A 26,207-nucleotide genomic window follows, 5' to 3' on the forward strand; every position below is an offset into this window, starting at 1 on the left:
ATGTTTTTCCTTTTGAGATAGCTACTTCAGATTTAATAGATTTGAGAAAATGGAAAGTTAATGAAGCAGAAGAGTGGAAATGAAACAGGTATAAAATAACCATGTGCATAATAGAAGTGATCTTATTAACAGTTGTCCAGATTAGGTTACTCTAACCACTACCAAACTATTCAAATCAAACAAGATGTGTAAATGTTGTAGGATAATGCAAATAAGAGAAACTATAAATAAATTTTTCTAAAAGCATTCTTCATAAATTACATTTAAAATTGATTATACTGTATATTATTTTAGATTTTAACATTTAAATCAAAAGTACATAGACTTTAATACAGTTTCTGTTTAGATTATAACTTAGCATCTTTTTTTGTGAAGTTTATTGGGAAAAGTGAGCTAAATTAAAGGAAAGTATTTTTATAGGAAATTAAATGGATTTTTTTCATTTTCTAGTCATTCATTGAACTCATTTTCTGTGAGAGATACTTCTGAGTACTACTGAAGAAATATATGAGGTTCTACTTTTGGGAGAGGCAAAAGAAAAATATGTTTGTCTAAAGATTGGTCTCTTAGGGAAGATTTTAAAAAGTAGCATTTAGCCCTTTAAAAAGTATGTAAATGGCTCTATTTGCTTTTCTGATCTCTTATTATGATCACTCCTGTTGTCTTCTAATTTTTATTGATAATGGAAATTACCAATGTCAATAAGAAATACCAAGTAAGAAAGAATAATTATAATGGGTCTTCTTTCTCAGTGTCTGTTATTTTACTTTTAGAACTATAGTTTTTGCTTTCATAGTCTCGGTCATATTATGGGATTAATTTTCATATTAGTTAAGAGGTAAAATAGTAGATAATAAGGGACAGAATGTAGCAAAATGATAACAATAGTGATAATAATACAGCTAACATTTATTGACCATTTACTGTTTATAAGGCTATATTCAACACACTACATATTATTCGTTCTGGCCAGTAATTTTATGAAGTAGGGTCTATTCTTTTTTTTTAATGTTTATTTTTCAGAGAGAGAGAAAGAGAGAGAGAGAGAGAGAGAATGGGGGAGGGGCAGAGAGAGAGGGAGACACAGAATTCAAAGGAGGCTCCAGGCTCTGAGCTGTCAGCACAGAGCCTGACACAGGGCTTGAACCCAAGAACCCTGAGATCATGACCTGAGCCGAAGTCAGATACTTAACCGACGGAGCCACCCAGGTGCCCCTGGGTCTATTCTTACATATAAAAAACTAAAGCACACACACAAAAAAAGTTAAATCACTTTCCCTAGGTACTTAGTTGTAACCACTTAAGCCAGACTACAAAACACATGTATATAGCAGTCTGCATACAGTTGATTTTTAATGGTAATTCTTGTTCTGGTGACAATGAACTAGACTTGGAATTTGAAGCTACTGATAATATAGAATAGTTCTGTTAATAGCTTTCAAAATAGATATGATATTTTCTTAGAAGTTGCAACTCTGTTATGTGCCCTGTGTCTAACCTTAAACTCTGCTTAAATTCTTTAACCATGGCATTAAGATTTTGCTAAGCTGTTTTGTTATGTCACAACATAACATTATGACATTTTTGTTTTTTACTTTACCATGATTCTGAAACAGTATTTCATCATTCATGGAATTCATGTAGTTTTGTTCAAATTATATTTTCATCTGTGACTTTCTCCTCCATGCAGCATGTTTTCCTACCAGTTTTTCAGTTTTATTATATTTTCTTTCCTTTTGCTCATTTAAATGTTGTATAATGATCATAGATCGATTTCTGAGTTACTATGTTTTTTTTCTATATGAATGCCCATTTTATGTCTTTCTTTTTTTGTTGTTTATTTTATTTTTGAGAGAGAGGTGAGTGGGGGAGGAGCAGAGAGAGGGAAACACAGAATCTGAAGGAGGCTCCAGGCTCTGAGCTGTCCGCACAGAGCCCAATGCACGGCTTGAACTCACAAGTCCTGAGATCATGACTTGAGCCGAAGTCAGACGGACACTTAACCGACTTAGACACCCAGGTGCCCCTATAATGTCTTTCTTTATTTAAGAACTTTATCTTTACTTTGTGTTCTCATGCTCCTTTTTTCTTGTGTCACATTTTCAGTACAATCAGGGATTAAAGAAGATTAAAAAGAAAATGTGGTGGTCCTGGTTTTAAGTTAATTAGTTTCATTTGTTAGTGACTTCTTTTTATTATGTAGTTAGTCCATTTCCATCCAGTATCGTTTGGTCCTTACTGTAGAACAGTGTTCAGTGCTAGATTACACAAATGAATGAGCATGGTCTGCCTTTTTTCTTTGTCTATGCAGTCTCTTAGAGTGTCTTGGCCTCATATCATACTGAACTTTTGGTCTTTTATATATGGAAGCCAAGAAGTAATAAGACAGATCTAGAATAAGACAAGAAAGAAAAAAGGTAAGGGAAAGAAAAGAGCAGAGAGTGGTGGACTATGGGAGCAGGTGTGCAAGCACTGTTGTACTGGGACAACAGCAGATACTGTGGCACAGAAAGAAGCCCCTGGAGGACAGAATGTCTGTAATCTTGCAAGCGGAAAGGGTGCTTAACACACCTCAAGGGCAGCACTGTAAAATAGTGAAAGTCTTAGCCACAGGATAGTTGCCCATCATCTGTTTTGGGGTAGAGGATAAGTCAAATAGCTACCTAGATATTAAAAATGATAACATTTTGTTTTTGCAGAAGTGCAAGAGTCCAGGTACAGTGCGTATAGATGAAGAGCAAAGTCAAACAGCTATTGTGGTTTTTTTCCAGACAGAAAGGCCAATGACAGAAGTGAATTTTCTCAGTATGGACTTAACAAGGTGACAGCTCCTCCTGACTTCAATAGCTCTTGCGTTTTATCTTTTGCTATTTACACTAATTACCTTGCCACACAGTATAATTACTGATGCTCACAGTGATGATCTTACTGTATCAGAAATGTTTAAGTTGCATACTTAATGTTTTGTGAAGTTAGGGATATATATGATACATTTTAGAAAAATTTCCATACATGTATTTAAAACTCAGGTATAGTACTTAAAGTTTTCACTTTTAAAAAAAAATACTATGATGGAGAAAACCCAGTCCCTACCTGAAATCAATTTGCATATCTCATGTGTAATGCAGAGACCTTAAAGTAAATTTCATCGTGTAGGTTTTTAAATAATTTTATCAAAAAGGATTTAAAGCATTTTACATAAGTACAAATTGCAAATTAATATGGTTTTTTTGTTGAGGCATAAATGACTTGTAACATTATGTATATGAAAGATTTAACATTTTTATCTCACAGAAACACTAAACCAGACATACATGTTAGACATATTTTAATAATTAAAATAGTCCTTTACCACATTGTTTATATATTACATAGTAATAGGATTATTTACTATCAGTTTTGTTATAATTTTCACCCATTTAACTAACTTACCATATTTAGTAAGAGAAAGAACAAAGGCTTTGAAATAAGTCCAAATAGAGTATGAATTTGTCTTATCATTTCATTTGTTAACACTGTGATCTTTGGGCAAGTTGCTTGATCTCTTTTACAGTTTCCTAGTATAAATATGGATATGGGAGTACCTGTTGCAAAGAGCTATAATGAGTGATGATGTATATAAAAACTATAAAAATACAAACTGAGCCCTCAGTAACTCATGTTGTCTCAGTATAAAGCAGCATGTGGTTACAAAATTATGTAAGAATGGCTTCTTGATTTTTACCTTAATTAGCAGTGCTTGAGGTTCTCCGTATGTACCAAAGAAGAATGACTCAGATCTACACAAAACTTATTAGTAAAGTTAATTGTAATTAAAATTGTTTGACATTTCTTCTTTCACTACTCTTTATTTATTAAAGTAGCCATTGTATATAATTTCTTCAGGCATGGATGTGAAATCGTGTTGTGGAAAACTTTTGTTTTTGGAAAATAATTATTACTCTGTATCACATGTATGGCAGTTCACTGCTTAAACATTTTCCATCAGAACTGAAAGTATGTTGAGAGTTTATATCCCAGGGGATTACAACAGAAAGGGTGAGAAGCAGCTGAGCAAGGAATTGAAGAATGAATGCTGACTAATTGTCCCATTTATGCTCCGTATTCACTGGCAACCAAGTAGTTCTACTTTTAATTTTAGTCTTTATTCTTACACAACCAAAGAAACAGTAGGTTCTGTTTACAGAAAATGCTCTACTTAAAAGCAGTTGCAGTTTCAGAGAAGAAAAAAGCATTAGAAGTTAACAGGTCTCAGGGAAAGGAATGAATTATGTGTAGTGATGTGACAGTACTGTGAAATATTTTAAAAGTCTCTGGAATTAGGAGCCCCTGGGTGGCTCAGTTGATTAAGTGTCTGACTTCGGCTCAGGTCATGATCTCGCCATTTGTGAGTTCGAGCCCTGCGTCAGGCTCGGTGCGGTCAGCTAGGAGCCTGGAGCCTGCTTCAGATTCTGTGTCTGTCTCTCTACCCCTTCCCTGCTCGTTCTCTGTCTCTTTTTCAAAAATAAACAAACATTAAAAAATTTTTTAAATTTCTGGAGTTAGATTTCCTACTGAATTTGGAATTTTCTGTCTTCCATTCATTAGCTATGTAAACTCCAGCAGTTTACTTAATCTGTGTTTCAGTTTTCTTGTGTGTAAAATAGGAAAAGAAATAGTACCTATGTCACAAAATTGTGAGGATTACATTAGTAAATACGTATAAAGCAATTCATACAGAGCAGTTCATACACAGCAATTGGAATAGTGCTTGACATATTGTAATGTTAGTTACCATATTTAACTAGGTCTAAAAGTACCATTGTTTGTAAGATAAACTATTACTTTATGTACCAAGAAAGAAAAAAGTGTACAAGAATATGTATCTTAGACTCTTTGCCATATAATATTGTTATTAGGTAAGTAAATTTAATAAGCTTTTCATATTGTGATTCTTTTAAAGGTAATGTTTTTCTTTTCTCCTTCTGTGTTATATTGGTAATATTTCACTGACTTTAACCAGATACATTATTTATTTTAGGGGAAAAATAAAAATATGACAAACCATGTATGGAAGTATTTAGTTTGTACAACTCTTGTTTTGTCAATTTATAATTTTTGTGGGAGAAATTCTCATTTTAAATTTATAAAGTAAATATTATTTGGCATTCTATTAATTTTGAACACACTTTCATATATCTCTAACACATTCATAATAATAGTTTGTAGTTATGTTCTTTAGAACCTATAAGATTCTAAAGTGTTTTGCAAATAATCAACGACTATATATTGTGTTTAATAGATTTATAATGCTGAGTAGAACATAGTAGTAAAGATAACAGCCTCTGGGATGAAATTGCCTGCATTTAAATGTCAATTCATTCACTTATTAACTACTAAAGTCACTTTGCCCCTGTGTGCCTTTCTTTTCATATCTGTAAAATGGAGACTACTTCACAGAGTTGAAATTTATGTGAAAAGTGCTTAGGACAGTGGCACTTAGAAAGTACCTTGTGCGGGGCGCCTGGGTGGCGCAGTCGGTTAAGCGTCCGACTTCAGCCAGGTCACGATCTCGCGGTCTGTGAGTTCGAGCCCCGCGTCGGGCTCTGGGCTGATGGCTCAGAGCCTGGAGCCTGTTTCCGATTCTGTGTCTCCCTCTCTCTCTGCCCCTCCCCCATTCATGCTCTGTCTCTCTCTGTCCCCAAAATAAATAAATGTTGAAAAAAAAAAAGAAAGTACCTTGTGCTTGCTTGCTTGCTAATTTTTTATGTTAGTTTGATTTTGCATTGTAAGTATTTTTTGAAGTTCTAATAAATTTTATTAACTAGAATTGTTAGTAAGCCAGATTATTCTAAATTTTACATTTGTTTGTTTATTTGTTTATTTTACTCTTTTAAAATTAAAAAAAAAGACAGACCTGGGGTTGTTTAATGCAGGACAGAGTGTTCTGTATACTCCAGAGATCTGGTGCAAGTATGATAATTGGTATGCATAATAACACCTAATCATCGAGAAGGTAAGGAATGATATTTGATCACTCACGATTATGTGTGGTAATTAAAAATATCTCTTTAATAACAAATTGTGAAAAAAGGAAAGTTTTGTCACTTGAAGGTGTATGTTTCAATTCATGTCCGGATTTTATGTGAAACTGTGCTGGTGCTGGATAATTTAGATTATTACTAAGTTAAAATTTAGAAATTGACATCAGTCATGTATTAATTACTTCACTTTTTAAGTAGGCAGTTTATCTAATTTACTTTCTTAGATTGATTTTAAAAAAAAGCTTAAATAATATATGCACAAAAAGCAAAAAAAAAAAAATTGAAAGAATTGAAACTAAATGACTGCATTCTCGTTTCACTGCCTGACATCTTCCACAGTCCTGCTCTCTGGAGGCTGTCACTTTGCACTTTTGGAGCTGTTTCTTCTAGCATTTCCATATCTTTAAATAATACATAAATTTTTTTTTAATGTTTATTTTTTGAGAAAGAGAGAGACACAGAGCACGAGTTGGGGAGGGGCAGAGAGAGAGGGAGACACAGAATCTGAAGCAGGCTCCAGGCTCCAGGCTCTGAGCTGTCAGCACAGAGCCCCACACGGGGCTCAAACCCACGAATTGTGAGATCATGACCTGAGCTGAAGTCAGGTGCTTAACCAGCTGGGCCACCTAGGTGCCCCCATATTTTAAAATAATACTTTTAAACTGTTGTGTATTGATTGATCAATTTTATCTTTATTAATTTCACTTTTTATTAGTTGGAGATTTATTATTCTTGTATTTAGTTACCTTGTTCTTATGTATTTACACAGTAGTCACTCCATTTTTTCAACATACTTACCCAGTAATTTTGTATTATATCAGCACTGTTATATTATCAATATGGCTACTTTTCGAGTGAAGTAATGCATTCTAATTGTCTCCTTTGTCCTGCTTTCCCCTTTTTTCTTCAGTTAGTAATTACTTCATTTTTGTTTGCTTACTTTTTGTGTACCTACTATTTTTTCCCTGAAGTATTTCAACATCTGTTATATGCATATCAATAATTTTTTTGAGTGCTCAAATATGATTTCAAACACTGTATCAAATACAGTGTTTTTTTTTTGTCTGGAGACTTCTCTTTCCATTATGGTCTGTTCTCCATTTAGATTATTTGCTTTCTACTCCTAGTACGTAGTGAATATCTTGGGGCTTCCCTTAGCTATTCTGCAGGGCCAAATCCTTTAGTTCCTGAATCCCATGCCCCTCTCCCCTTTTACCTTTTTTTTTTTTTTTTTTAAGAAGTATAGTTTATTTTTCAGGTGCTTCCTGATAAAGGAGTCATAGAAGTTTGCTTACTTGAAAATACCTTATCCCATTATTACTTTTGAATATTAGCTTATATAAATAATTGCAATTTATAAAATGAGTTTTCCTCAGAATTATCAAGGCATCACTCCCATTCTCTTTTCTCTTTTTTTTCCTTTTTTTTTTTTTTGCTACTTATTAAGACATTTTCTAGACTTTCTATTTCATTGAATATTTCATTTTAGCTGCTTTTATTTTCTAAATGTTTCTACTGTTTCTCTGATTTTTTTTTTGACATAGCACATTGTTCTTATTTTGTGACTGTAATTATCATTTCTTATGTCTAGGAGGATGGTATTTTTTTTTTTTAAGTTTTCTTCTGCTCTTTGTGTTGTATTTCCTTTGAGTACTTTTCTTCTGTTTATTTATGTTGGTTTTGGTCTTTCCTGTTGGAGACTTTTCTGAAAGCCTGGACTTAATGAAGTACTACAGATTAGGTTGGAAGCTGCGTGTCTGCGGACAAGAATTGTTGCTTCGTGAGGCTTCATGAAGATGATCAAGTAGAGAGCCAGAATTTTTCTTGGAGATGCCAGATTGTGGTATCTATGTATCTATTCTCTGGAGTCTTAAAAGTTCTCCAGTGAGTTTGCAAATATTCTTTCTGAGTGGTTTACATCTACCTGCCAACTTGTAGGAACCAGTTCCGGTCCAATTGACCCTTGTTCCTTGATGTTTATCTATGTTGTGCTTGCTAATGTTAGGAACATCTCTGATCTTCTAGAAGTGACAGAAAACATGTGAAATTAGGGTAGTTTAGCCTGTGTGTAAAAATGTTCTCTGTATAGACTTTTAGAGAATCCCTCAGTATTCATTGCTAACATTACCTCTGCGTTTCTGGGGTTCCATTAAGCAAATTATCTTGATTCTATTATCCTGTTTTTTCTGCCACTTAGTTTTCAGCTTCCTCTACTGTGCTGAATCACTAGACTTCTGCCCGAGTTTTTCATTTTCTGAAACCATGTTTAATTTCTTGTTTGCTGTTGTCTTCTGTACCATTTTCTTTGTCCTTTGGTCATTTTAGTGGAGTTTGAAAAGGTAGTGTGCTGAATCTGCCACATTTACCGTAACAGTGATATTATTAATAATAATACTAAGTAGCATTTATCCAGTACTTTACCATGTGCTAGATTTATTCTTAGTATTTTAATGCAGATTTTCATTTAATCTTCAAACAAATTTCATTAGAAAGACACTATTGTTATCCTCATTTTATAAATGAGGGAACAAAGTGAGAAGTAATTTGCCTAATGCCACATAACTAGTAAATGGCAGAAAGATTTGAATCTGGGAACTTGTAGAGCCTGAGATTGCTACTTTATCATTATAGACCAGAAGTCTACAATACCTTTATGACATTTAGAGTTACTGAAATGAACACACATCTTAAAAATCACTTTAAAACAGGCAAGTCGCTAGATCATTTAGAGGAAAACCTAGTATTTTATAAATATGCTGCATATAGACACATTCGCAAATGTACATACAGAAGTTACTTATTGAGTGAAGAGTAATTTTTCTGGTAACACAAAATTTAATATAAACTATTAATTATCATTTACCACCATTTTTATAAGTTTTTTTTAATGACATTTACTGTCTGAACTGGGACACAGTGGTCTACATACTAGGCATACCTAAATAAAATCAGAGGACCAATAAGTTTTAGTTGATCTTATAAAAGTTTTCCCTTTATTTAAAAATTTCAGGAAAAGTGGAAATGTTTGTTTGCAAGATTTAAAGATACTGAATAAATAAAATTTTTATTTTTTAAAAAATACTATAGTCAAACACTTGAAATTTAAAATAAACTTAATTGGGGCGCCTGGGTGGCGCAGTCGGTTAAGCGTCCGACTTCGGCCAGGTCACGATCTCGCGGTCCGTGAGTTCGAGCCCCGCGTCGGGCTCTGGGCTGATGGCTCAGAGCCTGGAGCCTGTTTCTGATTCTGTGTCTCCCTCTCTCTCTGCCCCTCCCCCGTTCATGCTCTGTCTCTCTCTGTCCCAAAAAAATAAATAAACGTTAAAAAAAAAAAAAAATTTTAAAATAAACTTAATTCTACATCGAGTATCACTAGCCTAAAATAAATTCTATTCAATATAGTATGAATATATATAGTTATTCAATATCAATATCAATATAGTTATTTCCTTCATAATAATAATAAATCATTTCTATTTGTGTAATTTTTTTATCCTTTTATTTCTTCAGTATAGACAGAACCTATTGCCTTCCTGCTGAGGATATAATTTCTGAATCTAGGCAATGTACTGTCAGCACAGTGAAGCAGGAAATTATTCTCCTGTGTCAGCTGCTGCTGTTAAAGAATAAAGAAGGTTTGGGATAGGATGCAATTCTATTATCTCTACTCACAAATCTCATATGGCATGCAAATAGGTTTTAAATTCAAGACAGTTCAAAGCTTTTTGTGACAAGAGATACTCCCTGCCCTCAGTCCTTCGTCTACTCTCTCTAAAAATCCGAAATATGTTTCAAAATTCCATGCTTTTTTCCTTTTGCAGTGGCAGTAGTCCCCAAACTTATTCAGCTTATTTAAGTGATAGAACATGTGTAAATCATTGTGTTCTTCAGAACACCGGGAGCACTGGTATAGTGCTTAAACTTAACATTAGTAGAGCAGCAGCAGTGATAACAATAATAGCTAATAATTATATAGAACTTAATGTGAGCCAGGAACAGTTACAACTACATGCTTTCTATATTTTAATGGAATTAGTCCACACAGTAATCCTGTGACATAAAGGGATTTGCTCAAAGCATATATGTATGCATGGTACATATATATGTGTATGTAAGTGTGTGTGTGTGTGTGTGTGTGTGCGCGCGCGCGCACGTGCATATATACATATCCATAAGTATATGGAGACACATTAATTATATTACTTGGAAATGTATGGATGTATATATACATATGCAAATATATGCATATTTGTTATATATGTAAATGATTTTTTACCTGTAAAATTAAAGGCAAAGATGGGATTTGCTCATAGCTTGCCCCTAAGTTCTGTTCTCATAACTACCATGTTATGCTAATAGAATATTCTAGTATAGGCAATTAGCAGGGAGCTATCAAATATTAAAACTTAGATAAAATGTCAAAATTAGGTAGTTTTATCCCTTAATCTAATTTTATATGAATTGGGCAAAGACTGATGTTACTTGAGTTTTATCTCCAAAAAGCCTCAGGAAGTTATAGATCATCACTTTGTTGATAGAGTCTACACTATGTTTTTACATGGCATAGATAACAAATTTATATTATTCAATAAAGTTTTACTAAATTATTACAATGAATGATTTCAATATTATATTCCTATAACTCTGTGACAGGAAACTATAACACTCATTCTTTTTTATTTGATAAATTATTATTTAAGGACATGTATTAAATATGATAAAATACATTATAGACATTATAAGGAATTCTGAGAGATTCATGTACATTTTTAGCATCCTTAAATTAGGGGATGGTCTCAGAGTCATGAAAAAATGGGTTTTATTTTAAATGTCATTATAAAGTACATATTTGGTATATGATCTCTTGGATATCATTCATGGATATTTAGATTTGAAAATGTCGACAGCAATTGATGATAAGAGAGTCTCAAATATAAGCCTGTCTACATAATATAAAAATGGTATTAAAATTTATAGTTATCCCATATTTTTAAAAATGGGTGTTCAGTATACTTTCCAGAATTATGGGAACCAGTAGAGTATTTAATAAATGATAAGCGTAAGATTAAATTCCACATTGTTGGATGCAAACCAGATTTTATCTAATTATTCTCTTTAACACAGCTACCAGGGTATTTCATATTTTCCTAAAATTGATGGTTGTCATTTTACAAAAGATGCATTAGAGTCATAAATGGTACTGAAGCATATTTAAAGATAAATCAAAAAATGATTGCACAGAGATGTACATAGATCTACAGATCTATACACTTTAGAAAAGTACATATATATAATTTTGACCTCAAAGAGTAGAAAACTATTTCCCTCTCTTGGTGAAAATTAATCTCATAGTTAATTTAAAATTTCCTGGTCCATATAAATTTTCTGTTGCATCTGGGTAAGACCTATAATATGTAGGCAGGGAGGAAAAACTTATCCTTGCATTCTTTTGATCAGGAGTTTTCTATTTCAGTTTGCTGAGACAATATCACCTAGTTCCATCCTAATATCATCAGTTAGGCAAGGGAATTTTAGAATGATTAAAGTATAGCATGAATATTTTTAAAAATATAACCTTAAACTCTTGGTACTGTTATATCCATAGCATTATCTGGGTTTCTGAAATTAAAATAGCACATTAAACCTAACAAAATCTCTTGGCCTGTTTAAACCTTGTTTCCCAGATGCAGCTTTTCTATATATAGATTACAGTTTTATTGAGTTTTATGGTATAAATTACCTTTATAAACATATAACTTAATGTGTACTGTGATCCTACAAACTGGAAATGTTACTTACATGTGACGAAAGCAAGTTTGGTTAGCTGTATGTTTAAATTTATTTCTTACTTTGAACGGGAAGTGCTTATTATGCTCCTTCACTGTGTTCCATTTCAAGTGCAATAGCTTGAAAAAGAAGCTTCAGAATGAAAATATATTTTGGTAAGACTATAAAAAAATAGCTTCACAAAAGAATGTCATTGAAAAAATGTGGAACAAAAAAGTTTACCTCCATAAACTCATTTGCATATCAGCCATCATAACAGTGTTACCATTGTTTCTCTACCTGCATTGCACTCAAGTCACCGTATTTTAAAATTAGACATAATGTGTCTCTTGCATAATTTGCTTTCATGACAATTGCTGAAAAAACAATATTATCATTTACATCTAGATTTCTAGACCTATTTCTATTTTTATGTAATTATTCTAAACCTTTTACTGCTTGATAATATAACAACCAGTTTTCTTTTTTTAATTAACAAACTTCAATTTGTAGAGCAGTTTTAGGCTTGCGGAAATATTTAATGTTCAAGGAGTTGCCATTTACCCTTTTTTGCCCCTCCTTTTCCTGTACCTCCAGAACACTGTTGCCCCTTTTATTAACATCTTGCAATAATGTAGTACAATTGTTAAAGTTGATGTACCAATATTGATACATTAATAACTGAAGTCCATAGTTTATATTAAAATTTTTTAATGTTTTTATTCGTTTGTTGAGAGACAGAGAGAGACTGTGAGTAGGAGAGGGGCAGAGAGAGAAGGATACACAGAACCCGAAGCAGACTCCAGGCTCTGCTGTCAGCACAGAGCCTAATGTGGAGCTCCAACCTACAAACCTTGAGATCATGAACTGAGCCGAAGTCTGCTGCTTAACTGACTGAGCCACCCAGGCACCCCCATATTTTACATTAGAATTCACGCTTTGTGATTTTACAAACATATAGTGACATATATCCATCATTACAGGATCATGTGGAACAATTTCTAAGTATCCCCCCTGTGTTCCACCTGTTCATCTCTCCTGTCCCCATGCATTTCTGTTAGTCACTCATCGTTTTACTATCTTTATGGTTTTGCCTTTTCCAGAATGTCATATATTTGGAATCATAAAGATTGGCTTTTTTCATTTCGCAATATAGGTTTAAGGTTTTTTATGTCTCTTGGTGCCATGATAGCTCATTTCTTTTTATCACTGAATAATATTCTGTAATATGGATATACCACAGTTTGTTAATTCATTCACCTGTTGAAGAACATCTTGGTTGCTTCTAAGTTTTTGCAATTATGAAGAAATCTATAAATATTTATGTGTGGACTTTTGTGTGGACCTGAGTTTTCAGCCCCATTTGTGTAAATACTGAGGAGTGTGATTGCTGGATCATGTGGTAAGAGTATATTTTGTTTGAAAGAAATTGCAAACATTTTCAAAAATAGCTGTACCACTTTTCATTCCACCAGCAATGAATAAAAGTTTCTGTTGTTCTACATCCTAGTTAGCATTTGTTGGTGTTTTGGATTTTAGCCATTGTTATAGGTGTGTAGTAGTATCTCACTGTTTTTTTAAATTTGTAATTCCCCAATGAAATACTGTTAACAACTGAATTATGTCCCCCACCCAATTTCATATGTTGAAGTCTTGACCCCTAGTACCTCAATATGTGGTTTTATTTGGAGGTAGGGTCTTAACAGAATTAATCAAATTAAAGTAAAATTATTAGATTGGGTCCTAATCCATTATGGCTAGTGTCCTTATAAAAAAGGGGAATTTTGGACGCAGTGATATGCATACAGGAAGAATTTCATGGACACATGAAGACTGTCATCTATAGCCAAGGAGTGAGGCCTGGAATCTGAATCCTTCCTTCATAGCCCTCAGAAGGAACCAACTCTGCTGACACCTTGATTTTGGACTTCTAGCCTCGAAATTGTGAGAAATTAGTTTCTCTTGCTTAAGCTATCCAGTTTGTGGTACTTTGTTATGGCAGCCCTACCAAGCTAATAAATATATGATATTCAGCATCTTTTCATATGCTTACGTGCCATCAGCTTATCTTCTTGATGAGGTATGCATCAGATTTTTGCCCACTTTTTGTTGTTTTCTCACTGGTAGATTTTAAGGTTCTTTGTATATTCTTTCTTTGTATATTTGGATATGTGTTTTGCACATTTTTCCCCATCTGTGGCTTGTTTTTCAATTCTTAACAGTGTTTTTTTTTTTTTGCAGTGCAGTTTTTAATTTTAATAAATTCTAACTTAGTTTTTTTCTTATGTAGATTATGGTTTGGTGTTGTCTTAAAAGTCACTGTCAGTCCCAAAGTCATTACGATATTCTTCTATGTTATACTTTAGAGGAATGTTGTAGCTTTGTCTTTGATTCATTTTGAACTAATTTTTGTGAAAGTTTTATCTGCATCCAGATTCTTTTTTTTTTGAATGTGTATTCTTTTTTTTCAGCATCCTTTGTTGAAAAATTATCCTTTCTTCATTGATTTTTTTCACTGAATTTGCCTCATTGTCAAAGATCAGTTGATTACATTTTTTTGCATTTATATCTGTTCCTTTTCATTGATCGATTGGTCTGTTCTTTCACCAATACCACATTGTCTTGATTACGTGGATTCATAGTAAGTCTTGAAGTCCTGTAGTATCAGCCTCCAACTGTGTTCTTCTCCTTTAACATTGTGTTGACAATCTGGCTAACATTTATTTTTAAATGTTCATTAATTTTTGAGAGAGTTAGGGCACAAGTGAGAGAGGCAGAGGGGGAGGCACAAGTGGAGGAGGGGCACAGAGATAGGGGGACACAGAATCTGAAGCAGAGAATCTGAAGCAGGTTCCAAGTTCTGAGCTGTCGGTGCAGAGCCTGATGCAATGCTCAGACCCTCAAACCGTGAGATCATGACCCAAGCTGAAGACAGACACTTAATCTACTGAGACACCCAGGTGCCCTTAACGTTTTTTGTTTTCTGCTTTTTTATTTTTTTTTTTAATTTTTGAGAGAGAGAGAGAGAGAGAGAGAGAGCGCGCGCGTGAGCATGAGCAGGAATGGTGCAGAGAGAGAGGGAGATAGAGAACCCCAGGCAGGCTCTGCGCTAACAGCAAGGGGCCTGACACTTGATCTTACGAACTATGAGATGATGACCTGAGCTGGAACCCAGAGTCAGGACCTTAACTGACTGAACCACCCAGGTGCGCCCTCACGAACATTATTTACTAACAGTGAATTAACATGTGAGTGTGGATGACTTGAGTTTGTATGATTTTCCTTACTTTCCAATTTAATTTATAACTTACATTATTTATTCTTACAGCCTTTTAAAAAGAGGTTAGAAAAAAAGGTATAATTAGAGAACTCAGTTTTGTAATTTTGACTTATATTTTCTTTTCATTATGTTGTATCTCTGAGAAGGACTGATAAAATATATGTCGAGTATGCATGGTATAATTTAGGATGATGAATGATTATAAAATGAATGGGGACTTTACATAAACTGTTGTAAAATAACATCAATGTAATAGGATCCTGAATTCTCTAAAAATGTGACATTTAAACAGAGATAAGGTTATGCATAATTTAGCCATGTAAAATACTGATACTCCTTAATTTATTTTAAAGGATATATCTGAGTTTTTAGGGTATTCCCATTAAATATTAATTTAAGTATTAAATGACTTGAAAGAGTGTGATTCAGTTTGAGGGAAATTTCTAAGTTACTAACTATGAGAGCGGAATATTCTTTAAAATTGTGTTTTAGATTACTTCATTGTGAATATTGAAAGTGTTCCTTTAGAACAATAACTATTCTAACCTGTTTTTTTTTTCTTTCTTTTTTGCTTTTTCCTTTGCTAGAGCCTTTTTGTTCTGCAGGCTTTTAAGTTTAGCATCCTATTTAGGAGATTTTACTTTTTAGCTTGTATACAAGCTATTTGTTAGTTTTTGGAATAAGACCTATATTATTTATAAATGTTCAGAATGTTTCTTTAAGTTTTATATAAGGGAGAAATCTAAGGAATTCCTGACAAAATGTCTGTAGTTATATTATTACCAGTTGTTCTTTAAGAATAAGAAGTAAGACTGATAATGCAGGCATTTAGCCTGACATTCATGTAGTATTTTAGATGGAAAGTCAGAAGCACTTAGTAGCTCTTTGGTGCTAACCATTTCATAATATGGTATGAATCAAGATGGGGAATTAAATGGAGATGCAAATATAGAATGGCTTTTTTTTCCTCCTGTGGCACTTTTGTTTATGATTGGTCAAGTGATTTATTTATTTCTTTACTTATCTCAAGAAAAATAGCTTTTTGGACACTTTAGGAAAAGAGTTTAATCTGACTTTAATCTGGTAAAGTCTGTTTATCTGACTAGTTTGAATTTTTAACCTCATAGCCCAATTTAAAACTCAGCTTTTTCCCTTCTGCTCATTGCCACTTGGCTTTTCTAGGAGATTGGAGTGTGGAAGAGTTGAATCTAGCCATTCAGTCTGTTCACTCCAGTTAGTGGAGAGTGAGCTGCTTTTTCGTTTTTATTCCTATTTCTCCCCCTGGGTTCTGGTACCTAAAGGAGAGATGGAAAGATCTCCTACTTAAGTAGGAGAACTTTAGTTTTCTTTTTCTCCTCTGCTGAGTACTGACTAGACCTTAATGCTTTCTGTCGGGGAAAGAGACAAAAATACTGGTTTTCTGATGCATCACTTACTGTAAAACTTGTTTTGGAGGTGAGATATTTTTGGTGTGTAAAGTTCCATCCAGTTCTGGCTTGTCTTCTACTTTTTTTCAGTTTCTACCTCTCGAGGATACTCACAGCCTCTGGCTGCTGGGATCCCCATTGTCTGGAGGCTCAAGTTCAGCTACTTTCACAGTCAAGACACTCTTTGCCATTACAGTGGTTCTCTTTACCCTGCTTTCCAACTTTGAGTCTTTTTTCCCCTCCCCTCAGATAAGTCTACCAAAGGGGAGAGAGCATGGGATGATAAGCAAGCATACATGCAAGCAGAAGTCCAACTGAAAGATAACTGTCTTCCTTCTTGCCAGTCTTTTGGACCCCCTCATACTGGGTTTAGATTCTTGGACAACAGCACTGTCCAACTACATTAAGTCATTGAAGGAAACTCTCAAGTTGGTTGACTCACTCAAAATGAGACAAGGGTGGGCAGTTTGGGATAACAAAGAATTGGGGAAGGTAAACATGTTTCAGTTAGGAAGGAGTAGTTGGTTCTCACGTTTGATCTCTGACTTCTGAATGTTAAATACTTGATTGATGATTTTTTGTTCTTAGTCTTGAGTTCTAATTATCAATCCCATCTCATATTGTTATGTAAATTTTACCATAGTCTCGCTGGTACTGTAGTATCAATGCAGAGTATATGTCTAAACCACCCCCCCCCAGTGGATGCCTGAAACCACAGACAGTAATGAACCCTATGTATAGTTTTTTCCTGTACATGCATAGCTATGACAAAGTTTAATTTATAAATTAGACATGGTAAGAAATTAACAACAATAACTAATAATAAGATTATATACTGTAATAAAGTTATGTGACTGTGGTCTGTCTCTCAAAATATTGTACTGCGCTCAGCTGTCTGGTGATGTGAGATGATAAAATGCTTATGTGAATGAGATGAAATAAGGTTAATGACAGGCATTGTGTTGTAGCATTAGGCTAGTATTAATCTTCTGAGGATACGTTAGAAGGAGGATCATCTGCTTCTAGACAGCATTGACCACAGGTAACTGAAACTGCAGAAAGCCAAAGTGTGGATAAGGTGATTTCCATTCTTGCTGGCTACGATCAGTTCAACCACAGCAACTAGTATGATCCTTACAAAAGATTAAACAAGAGATATTACTCCGCCAGTCAAAATATTGCAGTGGTTTTCTCTAAGAGTTTTTTTAAAAAAGTCCAAAGTCCTTATTATGGTCTGCAAGTTTCTGTGTGATCTGACACCAGGTTAAAATTTTGATCACTTGCTCCTGTCACAGGACTTTGCTCTTATTGTTCTTTGTGTGTAGTGTTCTTACCCCAGATAGTCTGTGGACTCCTGTCATTTCATTCTTTGTTCATATACTGCTGCTTCCTTACGTTTTCTCTGACTACTTTGTTAAAATAGTATATTTGTTAGTTTGTTCCTATAACTTGCTTTCCTTTTGTTTTATACCTGAGTCATTTCCATACATTTTATTATAATTTAATAGTTTATTATCCGTCTCTCTCATTAGCATGAAATCTTTGAAAGGTCATTGGCTCCTTTGTTCAGTGCTTTACCTAGTGTCTTAAATGGAACCTGACTCATAGGAAACTCAATTTTTTTTGTTGAGTGAATAAATGAAGGAATGCTAGTATCTATACTCAAACTTTAGAAATAGCTTTGGCTTATCTCACAATTTTTAGTCTTCTAGTGTTTTTACATAGTAGTATACTTTTGTTTTTTATAGATTTTTTAAAATCCTAATTATATATTCCCAGTGTTCTCATCCCAGTTGAACCATCCACACCTCTAGTTGGTCTTCCATGCTGCTGCTAGAGTGATTTTTGTTAAATGCTTCTCAAGTTGCCACCCTTTGGAATAAAATATTTTAAAATTCCTGAGCCTAATTGGATCTGTGGCTGTTGTCCTTCTCACTGACCTGTGCATGTACTCTATGTTCTACTAATATCCTTTTCATTGCAGTATTCTGAATGCTTTCATATGCTTCTCTCTTACTCCTATACCTTTATGTAAAGGCTTTCCCCTTTTTATCTTACTGCTATATATTTTTTTAGTGTGTGAATACATAAAACGTAACTCCTATCATGAGAAGGCTCTGGAAAAAGTTCTTTACATTTGAAGTGGTTGGGAGCCAAGTGTGTGTGTGTGTGTGTGTGTGTGTGTGTGTGTGTGTGTGTGTACATATATATATAAGCAAACTCTTTCATTTTCTTCGCTGGGTACCTTTAATACATGGTGAGAGTTCATTTGTCATTTTTGATGAGTATTTATAAAGTTGCTACAGTCTTGAAGAGCACCATAAACACTCTTTTGTAATGTTCTTTGTAATGTGGAATTTATTTCAAAGGTATGGCTAATCTACAGATGTTGTAACTCACAGATTCTTTTTAAAGGCTGTGCATGTATGAATGTATATTGAATCATTACCTTCACAAGACAAACTGAAAGGAATAGGGAAAATAATTTACGAAATTAAGAGTATTGCTTGTAGTATAACCTTTCAGAAAATATGGTCCCTTGATCGGTTCTTCAAATTTAGATTTTTTTGTTTGTATATTATTATGTGTGTGAATTAAAGGAGGGACTGACAAAGGAAATGAAATTATTTTATATAGACAATTGAAGCTCTAAATATTTTCCATATCTGAGCCTGTTCAAAATAAGTAGTGTCATAGAAGGGGTCAGTGTGGTCTTTTGGGAAATGTAGACTATAGTAGTACATAGCAGTGTCTCAAAACTTGTATTTAGCAATTTTGCATCTAAAATAGTATAGAAATGTATAGTTTGCAATGTTGGTCTCTTTCAGAAGATACAGCAGAAAAAGTAGAAGACTTAGCTAAATAAAACTAATAAGTTATGTAGCAATAAACAAAGATGAGACCCTATAAGGAAGTTCTGGTTGTTTGATATAGCTTTTTTGAACAATTATTGCTATTACTGATAATTTTAGGTCAGGTATTGTACCATGTGTTTATGTGAATTATTTCATTTGGTTGTTGGAACATCTCTGTGTCTGTTTTTCAGTAAAAAAAAAAAGAAAAAAAAGGAACAGCTGTTCAGAGTTAGACATTTAATTTAAGTGATTACTTCCACCTACTCAATTGGGTATCTTCAAACCACTTATCAGTAGTTCCTTAAATTTTGGAGGGGAGTCACAGAACCTTTTGAGAACCTCACAAAAGCTTACGGCCTGGTCGCCCTAGACAAATGTGCTTGTGGTCCCCTATAATAGGTCTTTATTTTTAGCATGCAATTTTGCAGAATTTCTAGATTACCTAAGTCACATACATGGACCCCACAATGGAATCTCTGATATGTGTCTTCTTTTAATAAAGAAACTGATAAACTCTGTATTTTTTTCTTCCTCTACTACCTCTTATCACTTTAGGAAGGTAATATTTGTTTGCACTATGCCTTATTCTAGAAAGAATTTGAAGAAGCTGAAAGGAAATTATCAACTATCTCTAACTCTACTAGGTATATACCAAAATAAATACATAAATGCTGTTATGGCAAGTGAGATTCAGAAGTTTGATGGATGGGACACTTTTTAATGGTCACATTTGTTGGACTTTGCTTCAGAGCACCCTCATTCTGTTTCATGACTGTATGTGCGTATTTTGAAGTAATGTGAACTGTTACTTCTTCAGGGTAAACAGAGTAGCTCTGCCTAGAGATAAGAAATTAGAAAGGTAGTGCCTTCCAGCTTCATGATTGATTCAGTGATATTTCTCAGAGAATAATCTTTTCTTGATCTTGTAATTCCATCAAATATAAATTACATAGAAAGGGTGTTGTAGTAAAAGTAGGATAGTAATAGTTTTCCTTATTAATGAACTAAAGTTATTGTACACTTAGTTAACTCATTGATATGTGGGCTAAGGATGAAGACTGTATTTATTTATAACTCTTTGAGACTTTGGAGAAGAAAAGTTGTTATTTTACATGAGATCACTTTTAAAGGTCCATTATATGAAAAATAATTTAACCATTGCTAATTGTTGAGGACTAGTTATTTCATAACATTGGTTTTTAAATATAAAGTAATTTAGAATTTCAGAATGGGTTTCCTTACTTTTAAATATATTTTCATGTCACTGATGCTTCAATTCTGATATCTCACCTCCTTTGTTTTTTCCCCCTTGAATTGTTATCTAAAGTAAAAGCATTAAATTAGCTAAACATAATGAAGTATCTTACTGTATATATTTGCTTGGTTTTAAGTAAATTACTATAAAAGTAATGTTATAAAACTGTATACAGTGTTTGGGTTTAATTTTTCTACGTATGTGTTTTAACATTGACTTACAGTTATGTTGTATGAATAATTGTATTTCTACTTTTTCCTTCAATCATTCTTAACATCGAATTTTTAAATGAACGGTAGCCCATCTGTGTAGGGCTCTTGTGACTGAATGATGTATTTTGTTTTGCTGTGGCACAGTTTTTAGACAGCCACTTTTGTTGTTAAATATTTTCATTTTCTATAGTACTTTTCATCCCTGTATATATGTACAGGAGTCACTTCACCCACCACCGAATTGCAGCCACTTCTGAGGTGGAACGCAGCAACTGTTTAACAGCGCACTTTCCCCTAGGTGCTGACAGCTGCAGAAGAAATTGTACATGGTCCTGTACAGAAGGTATTTCTCCACTGTGCCATCTGCAGAGTGAAACTGACTAGGAGTACTACATAGACTGTAAGTTTCTTGTGTACCCGTCCTAGACTGGAAAACCCAATAAGAGAGTATAACAAATAACTGGGAAGCATCATTTAAAAATGTATTGAGGTCAGTTAAACTTAGTGCTGCTCTCCCTGGCTCTAAATTTTATTTTAACGTCATCTAATTTGTGATTGGTACTGAATTGAATAACAAACAAATAGATGCACTCCTTGGCAATTATTTTATTCTAAAAGCATATGAAACTAAAGTGGTTTCATAAATACTTCACTTTAATGAAGCTTAAAAGAATCAATTTGTTTTTAAATATTTTCAAATAACCAAACCAATATTATATAAGATCTTAGAACTATATTCTTAAAGTAGCAAATCAACTTAAAATTCAACAGGAACATCCTAATTAGCTTTCCTTATAGTGTTTTATGTTTTAGTTGTAATACTTTCATTCTTGTGGTGAAAGCTTTGCAACAAAGCCAGTTTATAATGAACCTAGTTTTGATTTTTTGTTTTAGAAGCTTTGAGTTTGATTTTTTTTTTTTTTTTTTTTTTTTTTTTTTTAGTGTATTGAAACAAAGCTTGGGAGAGAAGAAACAGTAAATATTTGAAATTTCACTTAATGTATTTTAGTCTTTCTCTTCCATTTCATTATTTAATGATTTTCTTTTTCCTTTTGTAAAAGCTGTTTACCAGAGTGCTATCTTTAATAATAGTTTGGTATGTTTATGCCTTATAGGATAGGAAAATAACATTAGAAGCTCCTGTGTCTATTGTTAAACAATATGATATGGATTGTTATATTTCATTGTTTTGCAAAATTTCTAGTCAATAATATGACTTACTATCTATTTTGTGTGTGTGTGTGCATCTGTAGACATTTCTCTGGTAAGAAATTAGGATCTCTTAGTCTTCACAGAGTCTTAATTTTATGAAATATAGTGTCATTTGTTTTAGGTAACTTTAACTTACATCATAATTTAAATGATGTTTGTGTACATCTCTATGCCTATAGATTCTCAATGAAAGCAGATAAAAGCCTCTCTGGGCCACAGTTTACTTACTTGTAAAATGAGGTGGGTGGAAGAAATTATTTCTACAGACCCTTTATTTACGTGTTTTCTGTTTAACTCAGGGGTAGAATTCTATGTATATAGAATGTACCTTACATTGTGTAACCAAGATATTTTGGTGCAAGTGACTTTGTTCTAGTTAGAATATTATTTGTGTTAATTAAATGCCGAGTGATGGTATTTTAGAGTCAAAAGAAGAGGTCTGATTTCCTACAAAGATTTTTTACTGTCTCTAATTGTTAGTGGAATTACCTCGCTGTTTTGAAATAAACTTTTTTGAGAATTAATAAAATTCTCAACAACCTGTTCACCATAGAGGCATCTGGTAAATTTTTAAAAACTAAGCTTTACATTCATAGTGGAATGCAGTTAAATATTACCAAAAACTAACTTTTTAATGAGATTTTCCCTCTTACTTAGACTTAATACTTCTTTCAGCAGTCAAAGCACTAAAGAAGTAAACATTAATATTTTAAAGAATATAGTTTAGACATAATGTACTTATGTATCTTTAGCAAGAAGGTATTTTATCAGTATATGTAATATTTGATTTGCTAGAATTGGTTCTTTTGAATTTTCTACAAACAGTGTAATTGTAAGTATTGCTTCATCTCATTTATCTTAATAACTGAAGTTAATATACTTGACAGAATAGACCATATGCTTTATATACTGTTTTGGTGAAAAGTGCAAACTATACCTGTTGTGCATATCTGAGTATATAATTTTCAATTATACAGAGTTGTTATATATTAGACCTTCTGTGGATGATGTAAGTTTAGCAACTTAATAGATTCAGTTTTTAACCAAATGAATCTTATACTTTAAAATACTTCAACGTATGTTATTTGGAAAAGGGAATTAGATGGAAACTTTCATTTTTATTGAATATACTTATGTATTCTATGAATTTTATGAACATGTACTACTTGTATAATCAAAAATGAAAATATTGATATTTCAGTTAAAGTGTATATTTGGAGCATTTATTTAGTTTATTTAGAAATCACCTTCATTGCGTAAAGTATCTTATAGATACTTATTATCTCTGTTTGAATGTTTGTTTCTCAAAGGGAGGGGTTTTCATATTATTCTGCAGGACCAGCATTGTGGTTGGGCTTATTGTATAATTTATATTCATATAATAGTTTTTGAATTCAGAAATAAATACTAGATCAAGATTAACTAAATCTTAAAGAAACCTGTATTTTTTTCCATCTTCCCCCATTATAATCTTCTGTTTGAAATAGAAAAATGAGAGAAGTATATAGATAAAATGAATTTTTAATACTTAATAATATGTACTTAGACTTATGGCAATAATGTTCTCTGACAACATATAGCTTTCAGTTGGAAGCTTTAAAAAGAAATACAGCACCAGATGAAGAAATAGTGAAATTGATGAGAAAATAAAATGCAAGGAAATGTACTTTTGGTGTAGATTTTACTTAATTTAAACTAATTCTAAAGAACATTTTTATATAGAGTTTCAATCCATATTTTAAAATTCTCATATGCTCTCCTCAGTTTTACAAGATAACATCCTCTGTCTTTTCAATTAAAGGCATATTTTTATATTGATCCCAGATGTCTAAAAAACTATTTGTCTCATCAAATTTGTCTGAGCAGAATCTTGTCATGTAATAGGAAAATGAAACACTTTCAGATGTTTCATTGTGAATAATGGGGAAATGATTTTGTAATTTCACATTAGGTGGACAATTCTTTTCATACTAAATGGTTAATATTTGAGTTTATTTAATAAACTTTGGTATTCAGACATTATCTTCTGTCATCCGAAATACAATTTATATCCTTTGGATAATATTTGCAGTTTGAATTTATATAGAAACAAATGTGAGGAATTTTTATTTCAAAGAACCTCACACCAGTTATATGAAGTTAAAATACTCATATAATTACCTCAGTCTTTGATATTCATGTGTTATGTAACAATTAAGTCCGGCCACTTTTTATGAATTTTGCAGATATTTCTCATGTACATTTAATTAGTTGAAAAATTTAAAAGTCTAAATTTGTATAAAGAACTATGCTGCAAATCTCTTTAATAGTAAGTTAGCATACCTTTATTACCTAAAATTTGCTTAATCCCTGAAATTTCTATATGTCATAGGTAAAGTGTTTGTGTGTGTGTGTGTGTGTGTGTGTGTGTGTGTACGCATGTGATATACTCTCTGAAGCATGGCCTGGAATCCTGACTGCCACTTTGTAGCTATTTAAATAAAGTATAAATTGTTTAATAACTGTAAGTTTTTTTTTTAATCTGTTAATAGGAAATCATTACACCTACCTCACAGGGTTGTTGTGAGGAAAAACAGTAAAACATACGTGAAAGTGCTTTGCATATGCTGGATAGGCAGTATATAAAAAATGAGTGTTAGTAGAACTTCAGTGGACCTCATTTTTATCTTATGATAAAATCTGTACTCTGTGCATGTGATCTGACTCCCTCTTTATGTCCTCAACCTCATTTCTTTCCTTGCAGACTGCATATATTGATTAATTGATGCCGAGTGCTTTGCAGCTCTTAGAATATGTCATGCCTTCTTTGGGTCTTTGTGTGCTTGCAACATTCTTTCCAACTACTCACACACCCCTTTTCCCCAGACCGCTATCATCTGTGTAACTCAACCTCATTCTTCAGGTCTTCCTTTACAGATTTCTCCTTAACTAAGATGTTTCCTACTCATCCTTCACCTCTTATACTCCTGTTAGATGACCCTTGTATATATATGGTCCTCTGGGCTTTGCTTGTTCCTATGCTAGCAGTTAGCTCATGTATTATTACTGCCTTTGTGCTTGTCTGTTTCCTCTGTAAACTCGTTGAGAGTGGAGTCTGCCTTTAACTTCTTTAACTCAGTACTTAAGAGTTTCTGCAACTCAGGAAACAGTGAGCATTTTATAAATAGATGTAAGTTCTCCCTAAACAAATTCATAACACATGATTCATACTCCTTAAAAAAATGTTTAATTCTGTATTTATAGGATAGATTTTAAGCTCCATAATAACCATATCAAAATTACGGCATTTTTATAATTGACTACTTTACTCACCATTTGTCACTCTTAATGGATTTATTAAGAGGTGAACTCACCAGGGTGCAAGTGGAAAGTTACTTTATTCTTTCCTGTCATGGCACCTGAAATCCCACCTTGAATATTTTCTTTTCTGCTTCTCGATACATGCTTTTCAAGTGTCTATCTCTTCTCTGCTCTTGTTCTTCTTCCTCTTGCTCTTTTCTTTCTCTTGCTCTTTTCATTCTCTCTTCAATACTTTCTTTGCTTACTCCCTGGCATTTGAAAATATACTAACTTTTCAGATAACTTTTTTTTAAAAAGAAGGCTATGAAATTAAAATTCCAAATTCTCATCCAATGTGAAAATTTTCGCTTATGTCAGCTTTGTTTAAAGAAGGCTTGGGGTGCCGGGGTCAGTTGGTTTAGCTTTTGACTCTTGATTTCTGCTTGGGTCATGATCTCACAGTCATGAGATGGAGACCTGCATTGGGCTCTGTGCTGACCATGGAGCCTGCTTGGGATTCTCTCTGCCTCTCTGTCTGCCCTTCCCCCATTCATGTTCTCTTTAGCACACTCACTCTCTGTCAAAATAAATAAGCATTTAAAAGAATTTTTAAAGATTAAAAAGGAATAAAGAAGGCCTACAAACCTGAGTGGAGACATGTCAACTAGTGGACATTTGTATTAATTTCATTTTGCCTTAGTTTTTCTCCCAGCTTCTCGTGCTGCTCCTGGTGGGTCTTCCAAAGTTTGATGTTAGAAATAGAGAAGAACTAATTGGCAATAAAGGCATGTTGGAAATTTAACTTTTTTGCTTTCCTGGATTTATCAGACTCCCACTGTTGGGGGACACCCCAGTTGTAATTCCTTGATACAGCTGAGACTTCCTTTGTTGGTCTTCT

At 33.3% G+C, this 26,207-nt stretch overlaps 1 protein-coding gene across 6 annotated transcripts in view; it reads left to right on the forward strand.

The window, feature by feature from the left end:
• Positions 1-26,207, forward strand: part of NOVA1 (NOVA alternative splicing regulator 1) — a 150,814-nt gene that overhangs the window by 28,218 nt on the left and 96,389 nt on the right. The window contains exon 1 of one of the 6 annotated variants that reach the window (XM_086710017.1): positions 21,117-21,218. The exons of the other annotated variants lie outside the window; for them this stretch is intronic. The gene's annotated coding sequence lies outside the window, so the exon portion shown is untranslated. Of the gene's footprint in view, positions 1-21,116; positions 21,219-26,207 lie in introns of those variants that run through there. 6 annotated transcript variants of the gene reach the window in all.

The sequence above is a fragment of the Puma concolor genome, chromosome B3 (assembly GCF_028749965.1).
Source record: "Puma concolor isolate L17-30 chromosome B3, mPumCon1.1.hap2, whole genome shotgun sequence".
NCBI lineage: Eukaryota > Metazoa > Chordata > Mammalia > Carnivora > Felidae > Puma > Puma concolor.